This window comes from Lathamus discolor, chromosome 1, assembly GCF_037157495.1.
Source record: "Lathamus discolor isolate bLatDis1 chromosome 1, bLatDis1.hap1, whole genome shotgun sequence".
Taxonomy (NCBI): domain Eukaryota; kingdom Metazoa; phylum Chordata; class Aves; order Psittaciformes; family Psittacidae; genus Lathamus; species Lathamus discolor.
The window spans coordinates 30,246,515-30,267,923 of record NC_088884.1 but is presented as its reverse complement, the minus strand read 5'-3'; the positions used below and the strand labels follow the sequence as shown (position 1 = coordinate 30,267,923).

Sequence of the window (21,409 nt, the reverse complement as noted above, 5' to 3'; positions counted from 1 at the left end):
AACATTTTGGAAGCAGTTCTTGGTGATGTTCAGAATTTGCATCTTCTATGGATTACTGCTGAGCTTTGGCTTTGAGTTGAGAAAAAAATCATAAAATGAGAGATTAGTCTTTGAACAAGTAGTTTTCACCTTAGTGATTCTGTAGGAGCATTGATGGCTCAGGCTGCAGTCTCTTCCAGGGTCACTTTAACACAACATGAGTCCATTATCACCTCAGAGAGGAAAGTCACACTCTTGCTGGTCCACCCCCACTTATTTTCTGGTCTTAGGATATGGGTGTTTATGAAGAGGGCTAGCTCAGGGAACCATTCCAGCTGAAATCAAACCAAAAACCAGCTATTTCAGTAATTGCAGCCTTGCTTCCAAAGCCTACTTATTAACTGAGTGGAACCACCCCTACTGTCTCATTTAGCTTCTAGCCTGGAATTCAAACAAAATACCCAGAATAATTCTGTTCATTAATCCAGAGTGGCACCATTATTATCATGAGATAGATAAAAAATGAAAAAATAAATCTGTATAGCTTTAATAATTTAAAATTGTTAAGAATACCTGTATTTATTGAAAAGGTGGGATATAATGGTATGTTTTTGCAGGACTGATCTGAAGTAAAGTAGTATAGAATCCTGGACTCTTAAACCTGCAGATTAAAAGCTATTACAGAAGACTGTTGAACAGTTCTGTCCTGTTTCTGAGGCCTATCAATGTCTAATTATTCCTACAGGAAGTCTCTGCCTTCCAGTAAAACTGCTTGAATTTAGTAAGTGTAATTTCTTATTTTTATTCAAGAGTTCAAAACCCTTAAGTAGCAGTTGTTAGAGATAGGATTCATGTCTGAATAGCTGGTTATGTATAGCATAATGATTTTGTTTCAGTTCACATCAGTTTTCATTGATGTTATATACATTTCTTCACAGCTTGAAATGATTTCTTCATTTGTACTAAACTGTCACATCTTTTTATCTTATTCTGACTGAGTTGCTTACATGTCAGATATATTCAAAATGAGAAAACAAACAGTAAACTGAGGTTTGGAACACGCATTTAACAGAGCAGGAGAATCCTTTCACATTGTGTTTGTGGTCACATATATTAATACTTTTTTGTTTGTCAGACTCATTTTCAGTGCAAGTAGTTATTAATTTCATGTAAGTTTTCTTATCCACAGTTCCAGTTTAGCAACAATCTTTTAAGTTTAGAATATACACTTAATTCAAATCACTCAGCTTCCTCATTTCTTAAACTTATGTGCTTAAGTGAATTACAGGGTTAGATTCTCTAATTTTTTATGTATTTCTATATATACATATGTACATATATCTGTCTAAAGAACACATATAGTCTATGTTGATCCTGTATATATGTAGAACTATATAGAGAGAATTATATATATTGAATATGTGCAGTATTCAATTTTTTATTTCTCTCAGTCTTTCCAAGACACACTTTACCAGAGACACCATTGTGCAAGATGCTATTGAGACTGCATCTGGATTATTACATAGCAAACTCTTCCTATTCAAAAAAAGTCAATTCAGGCTGACAGAGGTGCAGAAAAGGGCTCTGCCAAAAAGCAAGAAGATAAGAAATTATTGCTCTGGAAAGATATTCTCTTGAGAGTATCATTGAGGTGGTTTAAGAAATTATTACAACCATGTTTGCTGCCTTGTTTGATGATACAGCTCTTTCCGCCAAGTCAGAAGAAAGGATAGTGTCATCATCTACCTCTACACAAGTCATCCACTTAACCTAAATTCCCAGGTAAAGACTGTTTAAAATCAGGGTGATTTTTCTTCAAAGTGGATGAAAAGATCTCAACTGTTTCATTGTGCACATTGTGGTAAAGGAACTAACCTTAAATAATGAAAGAGGAAAGACACCTGAAATAACTTCTAAAATGGTTTCAGCTTTATCTGATGGTGGCTGTCTGACACATCCTAAGTAAGGGTAGGATTTAAGCCTTGTTGAAGAGTAGACACCAAAGGGGTGAAGAGCCGCTTAAACTGAAAGACAATGTTGTAACTAAATATTGTAAGTACAATATTGTAATAAGGAGGAACACAAACTTCAGTAAAATACACTAATAAAAGCAAACTCCTTAATGTTTATTCAGATGGGAAGCTGCCATTCCAAATTGGTGTCATTCTGCAATGTGTTATTTCAAAAGTACATTATTAAGAAGAACATTTGAAGGGCAAAACTATGTTGGACCATATAACTTTGGTCTGTCTGAAGTACACCTACTCTGCTTGCAGACCATTTTGGGGAAAGTAGCTCTATGCACCAGCTGTAGAAAGGTTATCAAGTACATAACAAAAAACAGTCTGAACACATTTTAAATGCCCACCAGAAGCCTAACAATTATTACTTAATGTCAGTTGAAGTCATAGAGAGGTAGATATATCTTTGTGCAAGCTCACATTGCACTTGTCACTGCAAGAAGCTGTTAGATACCTTCGGGGTATCAGCTGACCTCCTTATTCTCCCAAAACAAGGAAGATCAGGGGTAGATAGGCTTTGTAACAAAAGATTTGGACCAAAGGACTCTGAGTTACATCAGGAGAAATAGTCCCTGAAGACAATTCTGTGGACTATGGATTGCAAGAGTGCAATACATTTCCTTCACATCTTTTGCTGTCCCCAGTCAGCCCCTGTGTCAGTGCGATGGCGTAATGCCAGCGGTAAGCTGGTACTGCTTGGAGCCAGCACCAGTTCTCTTCCACTAGCTCTAAGTAGTAGAATCAGAAACTGAGGATCTGATCCATACTTTCTCATTAAGTTTGCTAAAGATAGGCAAGACTAATGTTTAACAATCTAATCTGTGTGGTTCGGTTGATACGCTGGAGGGAAGGAATGTCATCCAGAGGGATCTTGGCACGCTTGTGGGGTGGGCTGATGACAACCTTATGAAGTTTAACCATGCCAAGTGCAAGGTCCTACACCTGGGTCATAGTAATCCCAGGCACAGCTACAGGTTGGGCAGAGAAGAGATTCAGAGCAGCCCTGTGGACAAGGACTTCAGGGTGTTGGTCGATAAGAAACTGAACATGAGCCGGCTTCAGTGTGTGCTCGCAGCCCAGAAAGCCAACCATATCCTGGGCTGCATCAAAAGGAGTGTGACCAGCAGATTGAAGGAGGTGATCCTGCCCCTCTACTCTGCTCTTGTGACACCCCACTTGGAGTATTGTGTGCAGGTCTGGTGTCCTCAACATAAAAAGGACATGGAACTGTTGGAACAAGTGCAGAGGAGGCCATGAGGATGATCAGGGGACTGGAGCACCTCCCGTATGAAGACAGGCTGAGAAAGTTGGGGCTGTTCAGCCTGGAGAAGAGAAGGCTGCGTGGAGACTTCATAGCAGCCTTCCAGTATCTGAAGGGGGCTTCTAAGGATGCTGGGGAGGGACTCTTCATCAGGGACTGTAGTGACAGGACAAGGGGTAATGGGTTTAAACTTAAACAGGGGAAGTTTAGATTGGATATAAGGAAGAAGTTCTTTACTGTAAGGGTGGTGAGGCACTGGAGTGGGTTGCCCAGGGAAGTTGTGAATGCTCCATCCGTGGCAGTGTTCAAGGCCAGGTTGGACAGAGCCTTGTGTGACATGGTTTAATGTGAGGTGTCCCTGCACATGATAGGAGGGTTGGAACTAGGTGATCTTAAGGTCCTTTCCAACCCTAACCTATGATTCTAATCGTTAGTGATTATAATCACCAACAGTGGATTTTCAAGGAATTAGTATTTAGGAAGCTCTTTATTTATAACTCATTTATATTAAAAACAGTAATTCTATGGACTAAATACTCCCATAGCATCTAATGCAGAAGATTTTGCAGACATATGTGGGAATCGCCGGGAGACGAGCTCATCAGATGATGACCGACAAGTCTCATTTATTGCTAAGCAGATGGATACTTATATACCTTGCTTGCATGTTTATAGTTTGGTTACAGAGAGATCATTGGCTTATAGCTTTTACATGTTACAAGATCATTGGTTTATAGCTTCTACATTTTTGCAGCTACACCGTGCACCCCCCCACCATCCTCCTTCTCATGCACTTATCACTTAGTGGCCTTGGCTGTGATTGGTCATAGTATGTTGCTGTTTGCCGGTGTCCTTCATTTCCTCATTATCTGGCGTGAGAGGTTTGCACCATGTTCTACACAGATGTCTTGTTTCAGCTCGTTGATGGGAGCGTGACCTTTTGACCTTTTTCGACAAGCCAATCCTCCACAGACATATATGGTGAACCATCTAGAGTTTGAGATACCCAAATGGGATTTGATGAAAGTATCACCATAGCCAAATATTGCTAAATTTCAGCTGGTTGTTCAGACAAATTTGTGGCATAGTATCATAACAGATGGGACACTGGCGCTTCTAAAAACCATGTTTTACTTCAAAACTAAAAAATGTTTTACTTCAAAAAGGAATTGCCACTCTCTAACTTGTAGGATGTGACATGGAAAAAGACATGGCTATTCAGTGCACTGACAGCACGGTAAAGTGACTCGGTTAACAAGAAATCAAAAGTAAGCATGCAGATCCAGGTTGGGAGAGTCACTGATGATTAATATTTCTGTATATGCATTTCTGATATTCAAAATCCATAATCCCATTTTTTCATGGGGCATTTGAACCAAAACCTTGGCATCTGGTCATTGCTGCTCCAGTCCAGACACAGCTGCTGTGCTGGGGTGAGGGCTCCACAGCCACATTAACTGGATTGCGTGATTTTAACCAGTTGCAACAGTTAAAACACAGTACCACCATGGGCAGTTTACACAGACACTTCATTAGCAATCCTTTAACACTTCCATTAATTCCATCATTTAAATCTATGTTAACTGTATTTCCTCAACTGCAGACCTATACAGGAGCTTTCTAGATTCCAGTGTAAATTGAAGTAAACCTAGAGTTGTTTTCACCTATATTTAACTCCCCATAGTGCCAAGAAGTAACTCACACTGCATTTATCCTTGTCCATATTCTGAGGTCCCCTAAACCCCTAAACAGAGTCTGCTGACAGTCCTGGCTTACAGCTTTACTTCTGTTTAGAAAGTCTTTTGCACTGGGACATGACATCCTAAAAACTTTAAAGTGTTTTTTTTCTCCCATGATATCGTCTGTAATGCAGAATTCACATGCCCAGGGAGCATAATCTGTTGGGAGAGTTTTCCTTTCCTTCAATTGGATGTATAACTGCTGAAACATTCATTGTGAGACAGTTTTCTTTCATCTGGGCTTGGTATTATTTTAAAAGAGGTTGAGTTGGTTGCTGTTTCGTAGTCACAGCAATGTCATTCCTGTAGGGTTTTCTTTGCTAGTTTCCAGTAAATTATGAGAGATAGACCCCAATGCATTTTTATCAATGTAGAACTGAAAATGAATTTAATCTTTAAATAGAAAATCAACTAAATATTGAGGCTGCAGAACGAAGCGGTAACTGAGTCATCACATTTTTAGACTAAACTTTAATATCACAATTTTAATATATAAAAGTAAAAAAGCAGCTAAATTTCTCCCTAGGCAGGTAGACTGCTTACTGAGACTAATAAGAAATCCTATCTGCTTCTCAGCTTGAACTTTTCCTTCAGCTTATTTTCCATGGCCATGCAGCTGTCTCTGTCTTATGCCAGCCTCTCAGCAAAATAAATTTGACATTTAAATAAGTGCAGAGGAGAAAAATTCCATGCTAACAATTTTTAATAATCCTAATTAATTATTGATTAGTGCTAATGACAGTAAGCAGAAAATTGATTTGCTGTTTGTACTGAGCTAAAATAATTTGCTTGTAGAATAAAAGCAACTAACCAATAAGACCAACAGTGATACTGTATTAATCTCTCATTTCTATATTAATAAAAGGTGTCTGTTTGTTAGTGATAAGCAAAGGAATGCAAGATAGTTTTAGGTAGTAGATCTTTCATTGCATTTATCGCCAGTGTGTTGGGGTTTCTTTCAACTACAGTAACTTAACACATGATTTGAAGAAAAAAATCTATACAAACCTCAGTAGATACAGATTTTTTTCCCTCACAGTACCTTTTGGGTAGCAGTAAATAACCAGGTAGGACTGACCTCTTTCTTCTTCATGTATTTCAGCTACTTTATCAGTATTTATAACAACCATAGTTTTTCTCAAAGCATTCTAGCACTAACCCTACACAACTTATACTCAGCTTTTTTATCTACAGAAAAATCTGTGCTGCCTTTGAGAATTTCTGCACTTAAAAAATGTTTTTTCTTCTCTTTACTTACTAGTATGGTCTCACAGTCAGGTATACCCTCTGCTTGTGACATGCAAACAGTATTTTTGCAGTATTTAAACATCAGTTCTGGAACTAGACGCAGTATTTCACTGATACCATATATTGAGCATCATACTCCACCTTCAGGCTTCTTTTTGGTATTCCCCATCTATAGGTCCAGCAGCTGTTGGCCTGTTAATTTTCAGCTTTGTAAGAGAAGTTCACAATCAGCAGGCTGGTTTTGATGACTCTCCCCCACCATCCCCAGAATCTTTGTATAATATCATTTCATTCCAAGGTATGATCACATACTTCATAATTATAACCTATAGATTCTGTTCCTATGTGTATGAGTGAAGTTGCAGTCCAAAAGACTGTAAACAGGTAGGCTGGGGACAGACCAGGTTAATCAGCAGAATAAGTCATAATCATAGTGTAGCAGAAGCCTAATTATTGCCTTTTTTCTTTTTCTTTTCTTGGTATATATTGTAACAAAAGGCAGTATGTTAAGGAAGGAATTGGAAAGACATAGCTCTGCTGGTATTTAAGATGTGTAAAAACCTTTTTAAGTGTACATGGCCATGAGTAGAAGGACAGTGTTGGCTGACACCAGGAGCAGATCAGAGAGACGGGCAACATTTCCTGTTAAAGAGTGAGATGCGTGTGTGGTGATGGGCTATATATGCAAAAGTCCTGTGCTGAACAGATACCATTTCAGAATAAAGGGATCCATAATGGTACTTGGGTTACAAGTAACCAGCAGGATGGAAATGGCCACTCAAGGTCAAGAGAGGGAGTGGTGGTCTTCGCAGTCCAGAGATAATGGTTGGACTTCATAATCTTAAAGGTCTTTTCCAACGTTGTTGATTCCATGATTCTATGCAGTTTAAGAACTCTAGTTTAGACCTTTCTAGCTCCGCAGTCTTAGACCCTTTTAGTCTCCAAGGACTGATGTGAGAGAGAAAGGCTATGATTTTTACTTTTGTACAAAAGAGGACTGACTTGAAGTGAGAGAGAGTTAGCATTGCTGAGCTAGAGTCGAGGTAGGAGCCAAATTTGTATTCAATAGAGAAGATGAGAAGATTTAAAAGAAAAAATACCTTTTCTGATACTCTATTAAGAATAATTTTCTCAACTATGAGTAAAAATTGTTTTCATTTGAGGACATTTCAACTGATAATTTCGAACTTCCAGCGTACGCTAACTTTCTTCTCTATGAAACTAGTGGTGCTGTCAAACCCTGCTTTTGTGTCAATATATATTCTGCTGATACCTCAGTTTTATTTCCTTACATGTCTCAAGATACTGCATGTGTTGAATTCTGTTTCATTCTGGAAAGATCAAAGGCAAAATGGTGTAACAGCCACATCAATTATTTATGAACCAAGTCATGATATTAATGTGCCTTGATCGAAATACAACTATGGCTCAAAAGGAACTGCATACCTCTACCCCAGTCCAGCATAATCCAAAAACTGATCTGTCAAAGTTGTTCATTTGTAAATTGTCATTGTTACTGAGACTGCCATGGAAAATAAAACCCAGCCGCATCAGCAATTCTAGAATCCAGGCATGGAATAAATGCCCACTGCTGCAGAGCTTATGCATGTACCATTGTCTTGTCACACATTCACAAAATTCCAGAAGTCTTACATACTTCACACGCTTGTTTGGTATGGTTTTTTGTTACTTCAAGGGGAAACAATTAATTACAGATATCTTTGCTGCTTTTCCCTTCGTCATCCTCCTGCAAAAGATGCATAGCAGTGGCAGACATCTTACTGTCTGCTACACCTACTACTTATATTCTAGTGTGCAAATTACTGCCTGAATTAGGAGTACCACAGTGTCCCAGAGTGGAACAGCATGTTCCCAGACCAGAGGTACTCTGGGAAGTAGCAGACAAAAAATATTTGGAGGCAGAAAGTGGGAGGTTGCAGAGTGTGAGTGCTGGGTGAAGAGCACTGAAACACCGCAGTGAAAGAGAGTCCTGGAGATGTGAGCATAAAATGAGAAATAAGAATGTGCAGGAGTTGCTGTGATAGGTATGGTTATATCCTTGACTCCTAGTAAAACAGTTTGTAACACTCTTTAACAAAAATAACTCCCAGAAACAGGGATGATGGTTCTAGAGCAAAGGAGTGGCAAGCCACGCAGCAAAATACTGTTACATGATGAAGCATGCTGTTTTTCTTCTGGAGTTCAGGCTGAAATGAAACTTGTAAGAATAGATTAAATCTTGGCAATATTTCCATGGCAAGTATGAACAAAAGGTGTGATATCCCATGTGTTTCTATAATTGAAAATACAACTCTTTTTGGTGACAGCTCAGATAGTGGCAGTGAAATAGCCTTGACCTAGAAAATACTAAATCTGGAATAATCAAGCAAGAGGTGCAAGTGTAATTCAGACAGATTTAACAAGAGATATCTCAGTCATTTTCACAGAAGGCAGCTGTAATATTATCATCTTTCTGACAGGGGATAACAGGAGAGCAAGTGCTGTCTGTCTTGCTTTAATGCCCTGCGGTGGCACACGTGGCCAGTGACTTGATGTGTCCCCAGCAAAAAATCGTCTTAGGTTCTTAGCTATGCCCAGTGCCTGTGTCATCAAACTTGGTGAGTGCTGTTGTGTCTGAGTATAAGCAAGGATTAAACTCTTGCTGCAAAGTGTTTGCGCACTTTCTGGGCTTCATAAAGCAGATTTCCGTCCTGTTACACCTGCAGGCCAACAGGACGTGAAATAAATCACATCTGTTTTGAGAGACTGGGCTTGGGTTTTTCCAAATTTAAATCACAATACGTATCAATTCAGTTTATGAATAAGTCCAGCTCATCCATCTTAAGGAGTAAACTAAAAAGCTGTAACTTAATAAAATGTAACTTTATATTTTTGATTAATTATTTCAAAGTTTGAGAGCTTTCTTCAAACAGTGAGTTATGTTGACAGTTGGATCTGACTAATATATACTGGCACATCGTAGCATTTATAAGAATAGATTTACAAGTCATAATGATAACCAAATCATATAAAATTGCTTTTTCTAGCCTCCAGTGAGATTTGATCACATGGTGTATTATATGATTTTGGTTGTATTAGACTTTACAATATTCCTTTTCCTGCATCTCATTACACTTACTTATATAGCACCTTTGATTTCAAGCACTGGATTTTCAAAACAGCAACAAAGCAAAATATGGGAAAAAACTTGGATTTTCGTAACCACTTCCTTTAGGAGTTGTGTGAATTAGCAACAAATAAATTCCATTAAGTATATATATTTTTATTGGTAAATTATCACAATTAGTGAAGTTTTAGAAGTTTCTGTCATGCAGTTCATTTTCAGGTTTGCTCACTCCTCTCTGTTTATGGTCCTTCAAAATCTTTTTCCATCACGGCTAGTGCTGTGGCAATACAGTCACGGTGATAATACTACCAGAGAGTGTGGTCTGTCTGCACAGGGGTGAGGTTAAATCCTGATCTTCTTGTACAGGGTTTGTAATATTTTTACAAAAATACAGCTCAGAAGAATGCTGTGGCACTTTACGAATTTTGTATGTCAGTGATGTTGCTGTATTGCATTGATTGAAGAGAGAGAAAACTCAATTGTGCCGAATTGCTGTTTGCTTTGGTGTCACCAAATCATCAGCACTGAAGTCTGGCACTTTCCTATGGCATCCTAGGAAAACTGAATTCTCAAAAATGACTTAATACTCACCAGCTTCCTTAAATGCTTCATGCTGGGCATCCTGAATTGTGAGCATCCCAAATCATCTCCTATCACTGGACCATATATGCAAAATGTGAAGTATGATTTGATCTTCTGTGGACTTCCTGACTTTAACCCAACACATAAATATAAAGGAATGGCTGTCACATTTTGCCTACCAGTAGAGCCACTTCTCTGCTATTTACGCTTTAAAGAGAGCTGCCTTATCTATTACTTGAATTACAGAACTGCATGCTGAAGCATTCCACGAAGCAACAGATAACTGGGAAGCAACGAGGTGCAGATGCCTCTCTTAATATACCAATCAGTCCATTTCTTACTGGCCTTTTTCTTTGAAAGCTAATTTTAGGACAAAGATTTATCATTGAAAAGTCTGTGTTAAATACAAAGAGCATGCAGACTGTAAATAAACAGATTTAATAAGCCTGCACAGATTAGATGCTTGCAGCCACATCTGGCTGCATCTGGCTTCATCATGTGCAATGCAGCAAATATATTAAAAGGAGCTGGTGAGTCCAGAAACAGCTTCTTTTTGCTGTTCCTGCCTGAGGACAGGGTGCTGGTAGGAAGTTTCTACTTGCAGCATCATGTGGAGCTGGACTGGTACTGCAGTGGTGAAAATGAAGCTGCTTAGACCCCTGGCACTGTGGGCTACTGCACAGGGGAGCCTGAGCCTTCTGCCATCCTTCACAGTCACTGCATGAACAGCAGTGGCTTAAAACAACACACTTGACTCCATGACAGTAAGAGATAAATCAAGACACAAGAAAAGTTGGTACAGACTGCGGGGATGATCCCACACTTTGCATGCAAAGTTGTTGATGGAAGATGAACATATGCTGTAAGAAGGCTTCCTTAGAACATCTGGCAGGATTATAAATAGCTGAGTATTCCCAGAAGATAGGAGAAGGTTAAAAAGAAAAAGAAAATCTGCTTTGTGCCTGCTGCTACTAGACAAAATATACATTAGTATGGATCAGAAGGTAGGAGTGAAACTGTTAGCGGCTGGTGCAGGTGGAGTCTATTTCTTAGTATTTCTATTCTGAAACTCCACAAGCATTGAGGAAACCATGGGGGGCAAGAAGAAGTAATTAGGAAATCTGTGTGTTTAGAGTAAGGGTGAGTCCCCTGCTAGTGTGCTTTGCCCCTACTTCAGTGCTTTGCAGGGCTTGTCTGTGCCTATAAGCTGCCAAAAATGTGTCAGTGGAGAATGGAAATGGGGTTACTCAAAACACGTTTAAGAAGCATAACATCCTCATGCAGAACTCCCAGCTTAGCTTCGTTTCAGGGCCCACAGATACACATTGCACACAGGCACCAGGAAACACCAGTCACAGAACAGGAAAATAACATTTCCTTATGTGTGTAACCTGTTTTCCCATTCTGCAGTTGTGGAGACTGTTGGTTTGACCTTTGTGCCTTCCTTAGTAACCTCAGAGGCTTAAAAGTGTTTCGGAAATGAGCACATACTATTTCCTTAAGAACCATTCTTAATTTCCAGGCTTTGTGGGATAGTGACTCTGTCCAGTCTAACTGCTAACACAAGGAACTTCTACCTACGGTTCCAGCTCAGAAAAAGTGAAGGAATTTTTCTCAGTTAGAGTGTTCTCCTATATAAAGATTAATTTTGTCACATAACTAGGCTTTCAGTCAAGAAAGCACTTTTGCTTTCTAGTGCATCTCTGAAACAAAATTCAGATGTATGGCTTTGGTATTAAATTTGTTTGGGCGCTTCCACTTTTACCCTGAAGCTATGTTTCACCTCCAAAATATTATATTGAAGCAGACAGATATTTGCAAGTCAGTTTTTAAAACTATAATATTTCACTTCTGTTGCACTTGTGCAGGGAGAGGAAAGATCCTCTCCAAAGTTTTTATTGTATCACATTTCAGGCAGGTTCTCAATGGCCCACTTAGCAACTATTTGGCTTTCACTGTAGTCTCCATTAACAAACCCAGGCAGGTCAGGAGGCCACATTCCACACCATTTAGTGATGACCAAAATCCTACTCACGCTCAGCTCTGAAGCATTAGCTCAGCTGGCTCATCCAAAGTGAGCTCGAGCTAAATGGATGGAAGAAAACCGATTCAGCCCGGATTGCTCAATGCCCTGGGTTACCCTGCATCCTCTTTCTCCAAACTGCAGCTACATTGCCTTTCAGCGGCCCTGTTCTGCTGACTGAAGCTCTGGCTGCTTTGAATGCTGCTCAGCCTCTTTCTTCTTTCATAAAAGCTCCTTCTTTTTCCTTTCTCCTTCTAGGGTTTCATCCTAGGAAAATTGGCTGCAAACTAGCAAATGAGCAAACATATGTTTCATCTCAAGTAAATGGTATTACACTGAAACAAACTAAATCTATTCACATACATAATGTAAAGCATAAGCTTAAATGCCACCAGGATGCCTAAATCTTTGCAGAACTGAGTAACCTGCACTGGAACAAACCACTACTAGAAGAAAATGATCAGCCTGTATTGATGTACGATCACCCAGTATTCAAAGCACAGTGGTTTCAAATCATTGTCAACCCCACTGTGTAACTTATGTGTGTTTGATTTAATTACTGCATATGAGAGCCTCAGGGAAAAACATCTGATTTTATAATGTACTGTATCAGTTGCTAAACCTTGCGTGAAGGAAGCCAGCATGAAGTATGTGCAGTGTGAGAAAGACTAATGTGCACACTTCTACCATATCACTTAGGCTGTAACTAATAGCTGCATTCCTGCAAAGGTAAGGGCTGTGAAAGAAGTTCGTACAGCTCCTTACTGAAAGCAAAAAATAGGAGCCTCAAATTTGGATTCCAGCCTATCTTCCTTACAAATGCAGATCTTCATTAGAATTGAAATGAGAGTGAAGGGGACAGCCTGTTCTGGGGCAGACAGACAAACAGGGGCTGCTGTGCACTTCTTTCCAGATGACTAAATTCACCAGAGCTTGTGTTACTGTGTCCATTAAGTGTTAAAACTGCCTTTAAAAATAATTATCTATTTTCTTTGGCTTTTGTAGTATGTACTGTGTAAAAGACTAAAAGCATTGACTAGCATCAGTGCCATCTCCTCTCCTTCCATACAGACAACAGCTTGCATTGGATTCCCCATCTCCTTCTCAGGGCTCCTGCCTTCTATCTGTTTTGGCTCCTTTTACATTGGCTCAGAAGAAGGGACAATTTCACAGGATATTAGCTTAGTATTGATATAAGAAGGATCTTTGAAAATTGTGTTATTTTTATCATTCAGAACAGTGCACTGCGTGCCCAGATCCTTCACCATTCTCTGGGTTTACTCATCTATCTGCATAGACTTGGACTGGGCCCAGTCCAGGCAGAGTAGTTAAAAAAGCATTAGTTTGATGACAAAATAGTTGTGGTTTTGTCCATTGCCTTTGGAATTTCTCTGCTACACAGGCATTTCTTTAGTTTCAGGTTTTGTTGTCCATAGTATGTCCAGCACATTCATTCCAGTCTCTGAAGAAATACACAAAGCACTGAGTGTCAGACACTATTAAAAGGAACTGAAATGAGTAAAGTAAAAGAGAATCCCAATCATTCTCGTCTAATTGCATGCAATGTTTCTTTCAGCAGCTGGTATGCCTGTCTCCTAGACTATGTGAACATACTTCTCACCAGGCATGGGAGAGGAAAAACATATCTTGGAGCATGCCTGGAAGCTAAAATTTTCAAGTCTACCTTAAGAATGAGCAGCTATTAAAATAATATAAAGAGGTACTAGCATCCATTAAATCTGTGGGCACCAAGTACAATACTTTACTAATCCCCTGGTCTCTTTGCTAAGAGCAAGCTATTCTAATACACTGCACGGCCTTACATGAAAATGGGTCCTGACAATGGGATGCCGTAGCCTGGCTGCAACAGATTGCTAATATCAAGTGCATTGTCTGACTAATCCTTACTACAGCTTTATTATTTCTTGCTTTTGAGTCTTCAATAAGGCAGAAATGACCAGGTGAGCTCCAGCAGAGGCAGGAATTGAGTACAGGTATTCCAGCTCCCAGGCCATCCTTCCCCACATCAGCAGCAGAGGAGTTAACGGCGCAGTACATGAGATACATACTGGCCCGCAGGATCAAAACAAAGCTAATGACAAGTGACAACCTACTCTCCTGCAGCTCCAGCTGCAGAATCCCTGTGGTAACTTCACCAAAATGAAACTGTCTTCACCCACGTGTCTCTGCAATTGCAGGAAGCTCTCTCTGAGTGCTCAAAAAAGCAAGTGAACCTGACAGCAGATACACTTTCTTGTCACTACAGGGATAAGGTATATATCTTCAGCAAATTTTACAGGAACCATCTATCCAGATCCTCTCTGTAACAAAAACTGTGATCACTTTCTGTCTATTCCTAGGGAAAAAAAACAAAAACAAAAACAAAAAAACCCTGCAATGCTCAGAAGCATGTAATTCATCCACCTCTGCAAAAGCCACAAATCAGTAATAGCCTGGTCTTTTGAATATGTTGTTAGCACCACAGAGCAAAGAGCACAGATAGCATAGAGACATAAACAGGTGAGGATAATGAGGACATTTTAATGGTCATTGTAAGTCCTTAATCCAACCTCCGTACTTCAATTTACAATAGTCCATGCTGCAAGTTTTTTGTTTCAACATCATCAGATACTGCTGGAGGGGCTCTGACACACTTAGTTTTTAAAGTATAGGAAATCTGAAGAAACCTTCAGAAAACATCCAACAACCCTTAAGCAATTCAAGTTCCCCACTACTAGGAGGGAAGATACCAGAATACTTTCTGCCTGTAAGCTTTTTATACTTATTTCTGTATTGCCTTTGACTAAAGTTGTCTGAACACAAAGAATTAACATTTACTTGGTTCTGCCTTCCCCATTCTTTTAACTCCTGATATGTCAGCTCCTCTATCTCACTTTTATTTTAATCTCTTTCCAGCCAAACACAAAAGCCCTAATAAAGTTTCTCCAAATTTAATTTCGGAAATCAAAGTATTTTCCAGATTTCCCGTATCAGTGCCAGCTGCTGCCAAACACAGTGCAGTGCAGCAGGAGCTCCAGCTAAAAATACTCATAGTTTATGGAAGTCAAACCAACTTTTCTATGTGTTTACAATGAGCACAGGAAGTGTTCGTCCTTTGTCAGGATTTTTTAGTAACTTGTGGATTGGGACCTCATTGAGGATGTGTGGTGGTTTTGGCTGGGCTGGCGTTAATTTTCTTCACAGTAGCTAGTGTGGGGCTGTGTTTTGGATTTATGCTGGAAACAGTGCTGATAACACAGGGGTGTTTTAGCTAATGCTGAGCAGTGCTTACACAGAGCCAAGGCCTTTTCTGCTCCTCACACCACCCCACCAGCGAGCAGGCTGGGGGTGCACAAAGAGCTGGGAGGGGACACAGCCGGGACAGCTGACACCAACTGACCCCAGGGATATCCCACACCATATGGAGTCATGCTCAACATATAAAGCCGGGGAAGAAGGAAGGGAGGATATTCAGAGTGATGGCATTTGTCTTCCCAATTAACCATTACACATGATGGAGCCCTGCTGTCCTGGAGATGTCTGAACACCTGCCTGCCCATGGGAAGCGAGAATGAATTCCTGGTTTTGCTTTGCTTGCATGCAGCTTTTGCTTTACCTCTTAAACTGCCGATATCTCAACGCACGAGTTTTCTCACTTTTACCCTTTTGATTCTTTGCCATCCCACTGGGTGGCAGGGGGCGGATGAGCGAGTGACTGTGTGGTGCTGCCTGGGGTTAAACCATGACAGCATAGTATTGTTGCTTTCCTTCAGGAGGGACGTGTTTTCAGGTAGACTGGCCACTGCCAAAGCACTAGATCAGGTTGAAGGCTGGTAATCCCTGAAAGGTCAGTAGTGTCCTATATGTAGAGAGGTTCACTAAAGCTTGATGTTAAGAAAGTGTTTTGAGGACAAGACATGATAGGAAGTCCAATGATTTTTGGGGTATTCTGTAAATGCCCCAGACATTTTGTGTCATATGTTGTCCATCTGTCTGCAGGTTAGATTCTCAGCTGCACAGAGATAGCACTGGTCACAAGTAACAGAGCTGTGATCCATATGAAGGGTGGGTGGTGCAACTACATTATGTGAGATGGAAGAGTGCAGTTAGGTCTTGCACATTTCTGTGGGCTGTATTTCTGACACATCAAGGATGCAGCAGACCCACCGAGTACATGCAGCCTACATGACCAGATGCACAGTAGCCCTTGTCCCTAGCCCTGTACAAGAGTAGTCCATTAGACATTACTGATGGAGGAGGCTTTTGATCACTGCTGCTGCACATTTAATAATTTAAAGCTCTAACACATATTGCAGCTACAAGGAAATATTCATCATTTACTACTTAACCATGAAGAATTTTGAACATTTCTAAAAGACTTGGTCATTCTCTTCCACTTATTTTTTATATTAGTGTGTTTTGGAGATTTTTTTTGTCAGGGAAGTAACTGCAGTCCTACCTGCAGATGAGCTCTCTATAGGTGAGTCAAAAACTTTGCTTTTATGATGTTTATGCAGGTATTTTGTCTTCATCTTCAGAAGAATACAGAATAAAATAATACTCAAATCATAAGTAACCCTTATTTTTAGTGTAAGTTCCAAGTATGCTTCAGTTACACTATCTTTCTTTTTGCATTTTAGGTTAGGACAAAAGGCAGTTGAAGTGCCTCTGAACAAGGATATTGATTTGAGAAAAAGCTGACCTTGTTTCATTGTAATCTGCAGAGAGCAACAACAGTATGCAAAATGCCTCATGATTCACCAACCGCCGCTGTATGGAAAGGCAGGTTGACTGGTAAAATCTTCAAGAGATACATGAAGGCTTTAACAAAGTTCATCCTTGGGGCTTTGGAGATGTAGAGCCAGCAGGCTGGGGCTTGAGGTACAGCAGTCCGGTTGCTTTGTGCGCCTGATACAGTAGCATTTTAACCTACAGTTGCTCATCAGGAAACTCTGGAATTACATGTTTTGAGCCTCACTGTAATTTTCTGCTGAAGGACATGCAAGAAACTCAGTACTTCCCCTGTTTTATTTAACTTTACTGAACTTTCAATCAGAATATCATCACACCCATGTTTGCATGGCTCTTAATGGGCTCACACTGGTTCACATGGCTCTTAATGAGCTCACACTGGTTCACACTTGCAGAGCGCAGCCAGCAGCCAGCAGCCAGAAAGGGAAGAACATCCTTGAATTACTGATGTAAAAGAAGTAGGACTTTTTGGACCTTTTTTTCCTGTCTTTGGTAGTAGGCCAGAATATGAAATACACAAGTTTCTCTTTAACCCAAGCTGTAATATTCAGAAGTAACAGTTGCTCTTTCCTCTGAAGAAGAAAAAAAATGCATTTCAGTCTTTTTTCAGTGCAAAGACCTGCTACTGCCTAGATCTACTTGTCTCTGAGAGTGCTGAGAGGTTGAGACTCCATTGTCTGAGGCTTAAAAAGTTGAGTTCCATAGACTTTGATGTAAAGTATTCAAGAAAAGGATTGTTTAAATAGGAGTCGTATCTGTGATGATTTAAGAATATAAGCAAGGTGCAGCTCTGAGGGGATGGTAATATCTTATGAGACCAGCAGAAAGTTGGGTCAAAATGGTGAGTTTTCATCTTCGTTGAAGGGCTTTTGTGCCTAAAAGGTCTCCTCTCTTTCCAGCTGCACAAGACTGTCAAATGTAGAGGTAACCTCTCCACACAAGCCTTGTCTCTTATCAGTAAGGAATATCATGCCTCTTTGTTCTTTCCTCGCCTGCTCTGATGTGGAATTGCTGTAATTTGTAAACTGATTTTCTTTTCAAAACTATTTTCACTGTCAGAACCTGATTGTCTTGGATAGCTTTAAATAGTAACACTTTTCTCCATGCTCAGGTTGCCTCACTATAGATATTTACTACTTAAAGGGTAATATACCTCAGTGTTAAAGCAAACTGTCCTTCTCCTACAACCAACACAGTAAAAGCCAGGCATTTTTAATGACTTTTTTCAGCATGACTAAAGTCCTTATGGAAGAGGCAGTGTGGTTTATCAGCTGGATCATGGACCCCATATCAGGAGATCGGGCTCTGTTCCTTGGCTACCATGCAGTGGTTTTGCCACGTGCATAAGGCCGTGCTGATCTATGGCCAAGCAGAAGCTGCACAGCTACAGTTAAGATCAGGCTCCTGCCCCACACACACGCACACACATCCTGCTAAGAGAAAGTTGCACCTTCTCTGGTTCAGTGGTGTGGGTGCAGGGCTGACTCTGGGCTCAAAGCAGAAGTTGGCATCCACATGCAGAAGAGCATACCAGAAAGTGCCTGTGCCGCCAGATCTGCTCTCCCTTACCTTCATGGTCATTTTAGATTTTAGGGAGCTAGGAAAAGAAATTTTTGCATCCGGCATCTTATTATATGTCTCTTGCAGTTAAACTATGATCTTCTTTGGGGGTGATCCTATGGAAAATATTATTTAATATGCCACATTACTTAATACTAAAAAACCACTGTTGTCAGAGCTGTAGGGTACAAGTAGGCCAGGAAGTTCATTAGAATTCTTCACCAGATAAATCTGGAAATGTAGTGGTACATGCTAGATGATGAAAAGATGCTCAGGTGCCTTTCTCAGGGAAATGACTTCTCTTCCCTTGTGGGTTGTTGTGATTACTGAGAAACTGCATAATCTGAGATGCTGATGCCTGTCTCTTCTCCTGAATGATTAGAAACCTTTCCTGCCAGAAAATATTTAGAGTATAGTTTCTCTTCCATTGCTTTCAGTTCCCAAAGCAATTACATCAGAAAGAAGTGGACCAGTGTGATTTCCTTTTAAACTGATGCAGTTTTATCACCAGAAACCTCCTATCAATGCATATTATGGATGTGTGGGCGCCTATTCTGCCAGAGTCAGTATTTGCTCAATGATATTGAAAACTGTCTCTACATGAAGAGGATAGTATTGCTGTACCTCCTAAGTCAGTATGGATAACATCATGTGAATTCTAGCTTTGGCAAGACCTAAGAAATAGATACAAATTCAGTTTAGAGGGCACCCCAGGTTCCCATTGCTCTCCGCTCTTGGTTCTGATTTCTGTTCCTGACAAAGGGCTGTTACTGCTCCAAGGGCAAGAATTCTGGATTGTCTCCAGCCCTTATATTCAAAGGTTATGGAATATGTGTCCATAAAGTGAGAAATACTTTCTCTTTTGGCTATAGTGGTGGCTGGATTTGGCAGCAGTGTGTGTTTGTAATAGCGTCATCGAAGTTTATTTGGCAAATCATCTTCAAGGCATATATGATCACACAGTACAGTGCAGTTCCTCTAAACATAAAGGGGAACACTAAATTAGGAGCTAAGTCATTGTATCTGTCAAAAGCGTAAATATGCAACTAGAAGTGAAATGAAAACAGTTTGAAGACTTTTTAATTCCTCTTTGCATCCTCAGGGAAGAAAGCAAGAGACAGTAAAGAAACAGCAGAGAACAGAAGGAGGATATCTGGCAAGTAGGTCAAGCTACTTAGAGAAAGATATTAAAAAAAAAATAGCCCAAATGAATTTAAAAGATTTGAGGAATGCAAATGGGGAAGAGAGAAAATCCAGAGTATGGAGAGCTAGTCTCACCTCCTCTAGAACTGACCCATAGAAGTTCAGTGGCGTGGGACTTAGATGTGTCTCGTAGAAGCCTGTTTTATAAGACGGCATCCAGCCCTGGTTCATGGTCTGTGATTCACAGGGAAATGAGTTCACTTCTCTGGTAACACAAATTAGGAGAGGGATTCTGGAAAGAACGGACTGAGATTGACAACTGGACTGGAGAGGCTGAGTGGTTTTGTGAAAGGGATGCAGGGGCGGCTGGGGAGGGTCCCTGCCCTACTCAGCTGCGCCACCTCTACAGCATGGGGCTGGATTTTCATTTGCATTGGGTTTAGGACTCCAACCCCAAATTTCCAGTTTCTAGCAGGCAGTTGAAAAAAAAACCTAAACAAAACAGTGCCACTACTAGTTGGGTTTTAATGCATTCAAGGGTATAAGATACTTTTCTGTTCCAGGCAGATTGTGCCAAGCAGATACATTTCTGTCCCCGGCTATTGACATAATTTTGCACCTTTTTGCTTCTAATCTTACTTTCTGTTATACAAGCAGTACACATTCAGACATAGAAATACTGGTTTATGTTCTGGCTAGAACATAGAACCAAGTAACTTTTAAATGTAATAAATAACCTTCCACAATCAATCTGTTTCAGACAACTGCAGCAAAGAAGTCAGTAGCTATCTCTCTAGCAGTGGGAGATAGTAATTTGTTAGGCATTAAGAATCATCTTAAGATAACTTCGAAACTTAAAAAAACTGTAGAGCAGTTTTTAAGGCAGTATGTGGCATTCAGCTCTCTCTCTCCATACATCAATGTCTTTTCCTTGTCTCTTTCCTCTTTCAGACCAGGCCTGTGAAAAGATGACTTCTTTGCCTCAGTCTTCATTGGCAAATGCTCTGACCACACTACCCAAGTCTTGGAAGGCAGATGCAGGGAATGTGAGAATGAAGACCCTAGGCCCACTGTAGGAGAGGATCTGGTTCGAGATCATCTTGAGAACCTGAACGTGTACAAGTCCATGGGACCTGATGAAATCCATTCGCAGGTCCCAAAGGAGCTGGCGAATGAAGTTGCTAAGCCACTGCCCATCATATTTGAAAGATCATGGCAGTCAGGTGAAGTTCCCGATGACTGGAAAAAGGGAAATATAACCCCCATTTTCAAGAAGGGGAAAGTGGAAGACCCGGGGAGTTACAGACCAGTCAGTCTCACCTCTGTGCGTGGCAAAATCTTGGAGCACATTCTCCTGGAAGGCATGCTAAGGCACATGAAAAACAACAAGGTGCTTGGTGACAGCCAGCATGGCTTCACTAAGGGCAAATCCTGCCTGACCAATTCGGTGGCCTTCTATGATGGGGCTACAGAACTGATGGACAAGGGTAGAGCAGTTGATGTCATCTACCTGGATTCGTGCAAAGTGTTTGACACTGTCCCACACAACATCCTTCTCTCTAAATTGGAGAGACATCAATTTGATGGATGGACCACTCAGTGGATAAAGAACTGGCTGGATGGCCGCACACAAAGAGTTGTGGTCAGTGGCTCAATGTCCAGCTGGAGATCAGTAACGGGTGGTGTCCCTCAGGGATCGGTGTTAGGACCTGTCTTGTTCAACATCTTTATCGCTGACATGGGCAGTGGGATTGAGTGCACCCTCAGCAAGTTTGCTGATGACACCAAGCTGTGTGGTTTAGTTGACAGGCTGGAGGGAAGGGATGCCATCCAGAGGGACCTCGACACGCTTGTGAGGTGGGCTGATGCCAACCTTATGAAGTTCAACCACAACAAGTGCAAGGTCCTACACCTGGGTCGGAGCAATCCCAGGCACAGCTACAGACTGGGCAAAGAAGAGATTCAGAGTGGCCC

At 40.6% G+C, this 21,409-nt stretch overlaps 1 long non-coding RNA gene across 1 annotated transcript; it reads left to right on the top strand.

The window, feature by feature from the left end:
• Positions 1–628: 628 nt before the first annotated feature.
• On the top strand, positions 629–20,619 carry LOC136007091 (uncharacterized). The gene is made up of 3 exons (XR_010609467.1): positions 629–760; positions 1,431–1,761; positions 20,387–20,619. It is a non-coding gene; the product is annotated as an uncharacterized LOC136007091 (long non-coding RNA).
• The last annotated feature ends 790 nt before the right edge of the window (positions 20,620–21,409 follow it).